Source organism: Notolabrus celidotus, chromosome 21, assembly GCF_009762535.1.
Source record: "Notolabrus celidotus isolate fNotCel1 chromosome 21, fNotCel1.pri, whole genome shotgun sequence".
Lineage (NCBI taxonomy): Eukaryota > Metazoa > Chordata > Actinopteri > Labriformes > Labridae > Notolabrus > Notolabrus celidotus.
Window position 1 is genome coordinate 7,638,167 of NC_048292.1, and position 10,260 is coordinate 7,648,426.

Consider the following 10,260-nt stretch of genomic DNA (forward strand, 5'->3'; position numbering starts at 1 on the left):
AATGTACGAAAGATGTAATCAACCCATTCTGAAGCAGCTCAACAACTCTGCAGGATACTTTCAACACCACAGTAAATTTGATTTTAACAGTACAGATAAACTAGTTCTTCCTACAAACAACAACAGCTGCCGTTTCCTCTGTAATGACTCTGACACTGTACTGATTTAATAGTGGCAGAATACCAGAATGCTCTGCGTGCATGTCTTCAGGGATTATGAAGCCCCTCTACATTAGAGCATTTAGCCAATTTATCTATTTGCAGCAAAGAATGACGGCACATAGTTTGCATAATTTCAACCCTCTCATATAAAGCCCTCCATACTGTATATCAGAGCTTAAACAGTAAATACAGTAGTTTGTCAGAGTGTGAGGATTTTACATTAACGCTTGAAGGCTAAGATGACTGTAGCAAGTAAAGTAATTACCTTTCAGAGATGAGCGTGTGCAGTTTGACAGTGTAATTGTAACACAGGGGACCTTTAGTGCTTAGTGTGTGTGTACATGTGCAAGTGTGCATTGTGCTATCAGTGAGCCTTCATGCATGCATTTCTGCTTTAGTGTGCATGCCTGGGCTTCCTTGCCTGCTAGAAATACAGTTTTTAATATCATAAATAGAGGATGTTGCAGAAAGAATGCAAAGAGTATTGATTTTAAAACACTGAATAATATTTGGAGTCAGATATTACAAAGCAGCAGTAGCCGAAGTATGTCTTTAAATCTTTAAGAGCAAACCCTTTGTTCTAGCGTTCATAGAGTATGGAGAACTCGGGGAACTCAGTGAATGGTACCTGAAAGGGTTAACAACATTTTCCTTTCAAATGCCGTATTCCACCACCCACTCTAAACTATCCATAGGATTTTTCTTTAAGCATAGTTAATGCATACATTAATTTCCCTGGAGAATTTACCCATAATTATGAAGCAAAAAAGTTGCCTGACAGCTTTCAGAAGCAGCATCTGCTTGCTGCTAGTGTGCCACTTGCTGTGCAGAATCTAAAAGTTGAGCTAAGGAGACAAACACATTTGATGCCTATTTTGGATCATTCGCTTTTCCACAGATCTTTAAGTTTGGTCTATTTGCAGTCATTTTGGTCTTTTTGGCTTCTTTAGCATCTGCAGCTAACTGTTGCATACCAAACAACAGAGAATGGGACTATTTATCTCATCTATATTCACACTAGAGGTCCTTGCCGATTATAGTAATCACTTTATTGGACAAGATGAAGTGGAAACTGGTTCATCAGCAATTACATTATCAAACATTGGCAGGTGGTGTGCTGCAGTCAAGCTGCCAAAAGGCCTGTTTCGCAGCACTGTGAGTCGCCATAGCTGCAACAAGCACAGGTGTGACTCATCACGTTAATGATGGCTCAGCCGCACTCAGGTATGTCACTTAACTATGCCAATATGAATGTAACAAGTATTAACATTGTTACATGATAGGGCAAAACATAAAAGGTAACTGCTTTTTTTGTGTGTTTCTTTTAAACAAATATGATTCATTTTAACATTTAATAACTGCAGTAAAACAGAGACAAGCAAATGAATACATTTATGCAAAGTGTATAACAGAGAGTGCACCTAACAAAATATAAAATGAAATAAAATGAAATAAAATGAAATAAAATAAAATAAAATAACATTCAATTAAATAAAATAAAATAGAATAAAATAAAATAGAATAAAATAAAATAGAATAAATAATAATAAATAAAACTAATAATACAGCAACAAACAATATCAATAGTAAAAACAAAGAAGGACTTTGTGTTATCAATCATCAACATGTTCTTCCTGGATCACTAGTTAGCGTATATAATCATCCTGCCACAACTTTAGTTCAGCTAAATAGATTGCATTCTTTGAAAGTGAGAGATGAGAGGCTGCCAACACCTGTAAAATGTATCTGTTGAACCATGGAGTATTTGATCTTTTCCAATTTTAAAAATGATAGCAGATCCTGAAGCCAGGATGTGTTTGAAGGAGGTGAATGACTCTTCCAGAGAAGGAGAATCCGACCACGGGCAATTAATGAAGCAAAGGAGAGGACATTAACTTGCTTGGTAGTTTTTTTAGTACCTGACTGAATTTTGACAAGAAATCAGACAACACTTGACAGTCTTTTACTCATCGGGAGCTTTCAAGAATCTTCCTTCTTTTGTTTGAAGGGCCTTCGTGCAAAACCACTGAGCTACAATCATGAAACCTGGGAAAGTTATGGAGGAATTTCTCCTCTAATCGTTTAGTCTCAAAGACAACAGAGTAATTGGATCTAAACCAGACAAATCTCTTATTCTGCCTCTGGTAAAAAGAAGACTGAGAAACAACTGAAAGCTGCTCAGGATTTCAAGGACATATGCTAAACTCTGCGTGTACCAAGTTGTTTTTGCTTGCCCTGATTTTGACAGGTTGAAATATATGAAAGTGTTCTGGGTCAAATAAAGTGCAACATCAATTATACAACGGTTAGCTTGATCATGTAATCTGATCAAAACATCAGTGTTTTGCTAAGGAAAATTATAACAATACATTTTCATCAACAACAGTTTTTCCTGTGACCATGCCGAGAGATTAAAATGTATTATTAATAATAAAGATACTGATGAATGCACGTTTTGTTTTCCTTAACGAGACAAGTCAAGACTGAATTGTTAGTGGTGGACCGTCGGACATTCATAATCCTGCGTCTAATCTGTTTGTTGACAAGCAATGCAGAAGACTTTTCACAGTTTAGATCACCACAGATACAGTAAGAGACCACCATAGAAGTGAAATACAGCCTTTTTCATTACAAACATTACACTTTTATATGAAATCTTTGAAAGAAAATATAGCCTTAGTGTCCAAAGAACGAATGGTATGCTTCTTGAATTGGAGTAAGAACATTCCTCTATATCAGGGGTCTCCAACCACTTGGCCCTGGACCAGTACCCGGTGGATTCTCTGCCTATCACATCCATCTGTGTCTTAACTGTCAAGACTTGACACATATCTGTTACTGTGAAAGCTGTGATCCCTGAAACATGTGGTCCACATGCTAGCTAAAAAACAAACGTCTATGGACAGCTTCTTTGAAAGGCCGGAAAGGTGAAGTAGGAAATACCAGGACTCCAACTTAAAATACGGCTTTATCCTGGCCGTTAAAGTATGATTGAGATAACTTCAAGTCTGCTGATGTTCTGGATTAATATTAAGGCTGAATATCCTGAAATACCCACAAAAGCAATGAGGACCTTTATTATCTTTTTGAAGCTGGGTGTTTTCTGCAGTGAAAAAGACCAAAACAAAACTATGGAATAGACTGGGCATAAGGAACAAACTGTATGTCACTGTAGGGAACCAGGCTCAGAGCTCCCACTGATCATGTGTTATGGTGAGTTGTATTTATAATGCACCGTACGTTTGTTTTTATGCCAAATCTACATTCTGGTATTTTAGCAAAAGGAGAATATGTTACAAAGACTGATGTGTACTTTATGTTCTTGGTTGCAATTTTTTGTCTTTATTAAGTCTCAAACTTCTTTTTTCTTTGTTCCTCTTATGATAGAGGAGGCACTGTGTTCCCTCAAGAGACAACGTGGGATGATTTACCTCATGGTCTGTTTTTGGCTTGTTCCGTCTATCAGTTTCAAGGAGTTATTCAGCAGATATGCAATTTTGGATAAAGGCCCACCCATGTATTGAAAATCCATATTAAGAATCCATAAAAATCTTGGCTGAGAAGAACTCAAATATCTCATAGTGTCTGCACTGTGAGCCAAGACATTATTGTCTGCTGAAGGGTTGCATATTTAACTTACTTGCAGGCCTTTAGTCATTTGCAGCCAGAATTCAAATGTGGTTTTGCGCCTTGCAGGAGGACAGAGACACATTTCAACATCTTAAACCGAAGTAGGCGAATGTTCTTTCATTAAATAATGCATGGTAGCACATTGTAAAAAAATGTGGATACTTGTTTGAAACTCGGGTATATTCTTCATGCTTCAGGAAATTAAGATTTTAAGATTCATATTAAGTAAAGGCAGTGCAATCATCTGTGGTCATAATCTATGCATGAAGGAGAAGAAACTCTGCAGAAAAAGGAAAGACTTAATGAATAAATATTAAAAGTCAAAATAAAACTTTTATCCTCCTGACTTTTAATGTAGGAAATCTTAAGACTGCAGCTTTGGTGCACTCTCTTGCACTTGTAGAGGAGACTGTAAATGAATTTGCTACTGACTGGAGTGAGGCAAGGTCCAGTGTGACTTCTTCACTTTTTTTTAACCTCTAACAAAAAGCCATTTTTGCATTGGGGAACAATTTTCATCAAGTTACACAAATTCACAGTAAACTAGCCTCTTTTAGCTTCAATATTGGTAGCAGATTTGCCCTTCATTGTGGGGCTGCTGTGTAGGGGTGGGAATAGATAAGATTGTATCAATGTCAATGCAATTGTCGATTCTGCTTATCAATCCAATTCCTTATCAGTTCTCCTAACGATTCCTGAGTATTTTTTTGAGGGGAAAAAAGTAGTTACACAGTCTTCCACACCAAAAGGAACCATTTTATTTTTTTCCAAAATTATGTCTGCACAAGACTGAACATGAACATATTCAACTTGAACATACTGAATAATAGGTTGACCTCATTCTTGGCCGTGTTAGTCTGGACGTGGCCCCCTGGAGCCTGGATGAAAAGACTTTGAATTTGGAGAGGAAAAACGTTTCATCGCAGAGGTATTTTACCCGCTCTCGGTGCCTCATTTTCGGCCGCGTGAGTCTGGATGTGGCCCCTCGAGCCTGAGGGAAAGCGTCACGACTTGGAAAGGGGAGAGGTAGGCGGGGATTTGCCTCCCCGAAGCGAACATGTTCACATGGAACCCTTCTCCACTTCGGCCCGACGCGAACCCCAAGCTTCAAGGCCGAGTCGACAAATGCTTCAGCATATTTGAGGTATTTGCACCTAGGAGAGTGTGTGACGTAATGCAATGTACCGTGACGTGTGACGTGACATCCTGCTGGGAAATGAATCGTTAAGAAGAATCGATAACATTTGAGGTGTACAATTCTGATGAAACCGGTTCTAAGTCAGATCCGGTTTTCGATTCCCCCCTTCTGCTGTGGCTCAGAGGTAGAGCGGGTTGTCCCGTAATCAGTGGTTAAAAGTGAAACCCCTGGTCTCTTCAGTCCACACATGGGAATACCCTTGTACTAAACCTCATATTCACAAAAGGTAGTGGTATCATCCCTAGATAATTGCTTTTTATGGTTATAATACAGAGCCAACATGCTATCAATTAGCATGCTAATAAGATACAAGTAAACTGTAATTTTGTGTGCCTCAATATGAAGTGTTCGCTAGCTTTGGTTTTGTGTCATGCAACTTAAACTTCCTTGAGGACTGTGCTGTTGAAAATGTAGTCCAAGCAAAAAAGCGGACATGAGTTAGCTTAGCTTGCTAACATTGGCTCCAATTCCCCCAACATGTCACCTTTCATGTGTTTTATTTCAGTAGTTGCTGAGTCATTGGGAAAAGGAAGGAGATGGCAAGAAAAACCATGTATGCAGTCTATTAGCCACAAAATGCTAGGCTAGGGGATCTTTACATTTCATTTGGCTCGGACTCCTTCAGTCCCCATCCATCTCATATCTCTAACAGGCCATCCCTGATGTGCTGACCTGCAGTCCAGCCTTGGCCCCAGGAGGAGGAGGCGGAGGAGGGCAAGAAAAAAAGATCTTTGAAGTGAAACGGATTCCCGTCAGCCTCAGCGCTTGAACAAAGTAGCAGCTCAGAGCTCTGAGATGGAAAGACAGCAGGTAAGAGAAAGGAAGACCACTTTTTAAAGGTGGTCGTGTGTGGTCGTGTCTGTGCTTGAAGTTGCTCGTATATGTGTGCCTTTTGGGTGGGGGGGGGGTGAAGGTCCTTTGCTTCACTGCGCACACACATGATTGCACACACATCAACACACATGGGAATGGTGATGTGGAGATTCTTCATTGAGCACGTCTCAAGCTCAGCCGAGCATTCAGTCATCCCAGTGACCTAGAAATGAATGACACTGCAAACAAAAGCTGCAGGAGCTCCAGTCTTTTCCCCTAAGGTTCATGAATTGTGTTGTCAAGCAAGGAGTGAGTATCTGTAAGAAACAGGTTTGATGATATTTAAGTATTGAGTACTATTTTTTTTAAACACTGGCCCCTTTTGATAACTTACTAAAGCTCTGAAAGTCTTATAAACCAATCAAAGGCATTTCAGTCACAAAGACGGATGTCAAACTTTAATTTGGTCATTTCAAATCAATTTATATCCATCTTGTGTTTGACAATGTAGTGACAGGTTTGATTGCCAACATTAACAAGAGGGGCAGGTAAGAATAATTTAGAGAGCTAACCTTGGAACCAGACAAATGTGCAAGTTAAAATTTGTGTACCAATAAATTCAGAGGCATCTTGGCAGGGTGTACAGTTAAAGAACTCAACAGTTAGATACCGTTGAAGTATCTAATATTTAACCACATAAGATAAAGTATATGTTGTTGTTAGTCTATGCTGTTCAAAAATGTGTCATTGTAGAATGACTTCAGAAGAATTCAGGAAGGTCTGTAAGAAGAGCACCTGGCTATAAATGTGATTGACTGTGACAGTTGGCATCTTTGACCAATGGTCACCTGACATGGTCATTTTAAGGTCTTCAGAGATGGAGTCCAAAATAACAATGTTGTACTGGTATTAAGATGTCCACATATGTGTGTTGTGATGACACCTACACCCTTTATGAGACGGCCTTTGGAGACAGAGGACAGGCGACTTTCATCTGGCCCAGTCATCCTCCAAGCAGTCGTGATGCTTGTTACTGATACTGATGCTGTTTGTTGTCATTAAACATATTGCAATACAAGCAAGCCAGTGTCACAAAGTTCATTCTGCATCTGCACATCACGGGCTGTTAAGACACGACACCTTCCACCATGCTGGTCTTAGTAAGGTGACTTATTGGTAGGACAACTGTGACCCCAGACCATGTTTGGCTCATTCCAAGTTATAACAGACAAAACCCCAATTCTGAATTCTCTGCATTGACTGAGTTTGTTTCAGAACAGATTTTGAGATTTTGTGAATAACTTTGAAAGCATGTTTGGGTCTGACTCCAACCCAGAAAGCTAAAATGCTGATGAATCATAATCCTGCCTGGAGCATTAGGTCCTTAGGTTCTCTGCTTAAGGCCTTCAAAGTCTGAGCATCAATCTAAAGAGGGCCAGGCCATCGGATATGGAACGACCTGCCTGAGGAGATAAGGCTCAGAGAATCAGTGATATCTTTTAAATCACTTCTTAACTTCTTTTTTAAGCTGTCCTTTAATGTGAAGTCAAGTTATTCTGCTTTTCATTCCCTTTCCCTTTTCAACAAATCCTTATTTTTTTGAATATTTTTCTGGTGTTTCCTCTTTTAATTTTTTGAAAGTGTCTTTTTAGCTATCGTTGTCAGTCTCCTCTGAGGTGATTTTACATATTTGTTTTAACATCACTTGTTTTAACTTCATTGACTGTGCTTTTATATTGTTTTGTTATATTTGGCCTTTTTCTTTATTGTGCAAATCATTTTGTTCCCACTAATGTTTGAAAGGTGCTGTATAAAAAAAAATATTACATTACAAATTAACATTTAAATACTCAAGAAAATATCTTGTATGCTTATAAATGATGCAGTTTGGACCTCTTCTGTAGAGCTTATCACATATGAAAAAAACACACAGAAGAAATCGAACAGCTGTCTTTGTTGATTTTATACCTGTGCCTCAAATAGCTCTTGAAGGTAATATGCCATGGTGCAGTAAATACAGACCTGAATTGCAGGCTACTTTGAGGGATGTAACTTGAGTATATCTTTTATTCCCAGGAAATGTAGTGGTGTTAATGTTGAATAGTATCCATAGCAACAAGAGTTTCCCAGCTGCCCTGGGAAAGTAGGTGACTGTGCTCACAAAAGAATGAAGATTATGGCCCATCTATACAATTTCATATTAATGACTTCTGCACAGGCTCTTGTTATATATTGTCTGTTTAAGCATTTCATGCCATTTATTGTATGAGCAGCTGGGAGACAAAATGCATGAGTGAAATAAAGTCAAAGTAAAACTGTGCATAGAGAATATGAGATCTGAAAATACTATTTAAAACACTTCATTCCTTTACCCTCAAAACATTTAAAAATGCAGAACATGGCAAGATGGTGAACGACTTACAGAACAATGTCAGTGAGTGTAAGGGCATGACAACTGAGACAGTCAAAGACAAACTGTGCAGAGTGACACAGGGCGGCCTCGCTCATCTGTGTTACCTTACATCTGACTGACATGTTGACTCACACAGACTGCAAATGAGCAGCAGATGAGGTTCCAGCCCACTGAGTCACATCTCCACTTGTTCTGTCTTATACATAAACATGATCAGCAGCAAATGTGTGTGACCTAATCCATGTCTGTGCATGTGCTCATCTGTGTAAGGGTAGTCCTACACAACACACTGATGAAGGAGAGGAGAGGTAAAGAATTAAAAAGTAAGTGTGGGAATAACAGATGTGAAAAGGGTTATTTATACTGTATAAAATAAAGATAAACATATTGTTTTCAAGTTTAATAGACTTGGAAAGCTATATCAAGGAGAATTTTTGGAGTGGAAGGTGAACTGATGCAGATCCAAAGTTTTGTGAGTGTGGCTAATCAGTTTTGGTGAAGACTAAAGCGCCTCTCTATTCCATAAGACTGCTTAGCATCATAGATAAAAATGTTAGCATGCTAAAGTCTGGTAAATAGGTCTTAATCCACAGATTCAAGTTTTGATTTGACCATGCCACAGCAGGGTATTCCAAAAGTTATAACAACCAAACCATCGTTGCTAAAGCCTCATGGGTTGCAGGGCTAAGATTTACATAAGACAGGTGTCCTATGTAAAGGAAAGAAACCAAGGTGGAACAGCTGTTGGAGAAGCTGCATGACACGACATGGAGAAATAGCTGGGCTTTATTTAGGCCAGTTTGGAAGAAGTTTGGGGGTTGGTTGGTTGGTTGGATGGTTGGTAGATTAGTCGGTTTGTCTGTCGACGTTTGGATGGATGAATGGATGGATGGATGGATAGATGGTTGGATGGAGGATGAATGGATGGATGGATGGTTTGTTGTATGGTCCGTCTGTAGGTCGGTCAGTCAGTCGACGGATGGATGGCTGGCATGATGGTTGGATGGTTGGATGGATGGATGAATGGACGGATGGATGGTTGGATGGATGGATGGATGGATGGATGGATGGATGGATGGATGGATGGATGGATGGATGGATGGATAGTTGGATGGATGGATAGTTGGATGGATGGATGGATGGATGGATGGATGGATGGATGGATGGATGGATGGATGGATGGATGGATGGTTGGTTGGTCAGCCCATCTGTCGGTCGATCAGTGGTCGAATGAATGGACAGACAGTTAGTTTGGATGGCTGGCATGATGGTTGGATGGTTGGATGGATGGATGGATGGATGGATGGATGGATGGATGGATGGATGGATGGATAGTTGGATGGATGGATGGATGGATGGATGGATGGATGGATGGATAGTTGGATGGATGGATGGTTTGTTGGTCGGCCCATCTGTCGGTCGGTCAGTGGTCGAATGAATGGACAGACAGTTAGTTTGGATGGATGGATGGATGGTTGGATGGATGGATGGATGGATGGTTGGATGGATGGTTGGATGGATGGATGGATGGATGGTTGGATGGATGGATGGATGGTTGGATGGATGGATGGATGGATGGATGGATGGATGGATGGATGAATGGTTGGTTGGTTGCTTGGTTGGTTTGTTGGACGGTCTGTCTGTCCGTCAGTCAGTGGACAAATGAATGGATAGACAGTTAGTTTGGATGGCTGGCATGAGGTTGGATGGATTGATGAATGGATGGTTTACTGGTTGGTCAGTTGCTCAACGCTTGTATGGATGGATGTTGGTTTGGAAGGTTGGTGTGATAGTTTGATAGTTGGTTGGATGAGTGGTTTGTTAGTTGGTTGATTGGTTTGTTTGCTGGTTTCATTGAGTAATTGGATGGAACTGACATCCAAATGCATAATGCTATTGGTTTTGTTTGAGTACCATTTCGATGTATGTTCTTGAACTGATTTTTGCATATTCAGTTATATTTACGGTGCATTTACCAGCTGAATAGCATCATTTTCATCTCCCACATGGTTATTTGAAAAACACTTTCTTGAGCCTGCATAGTG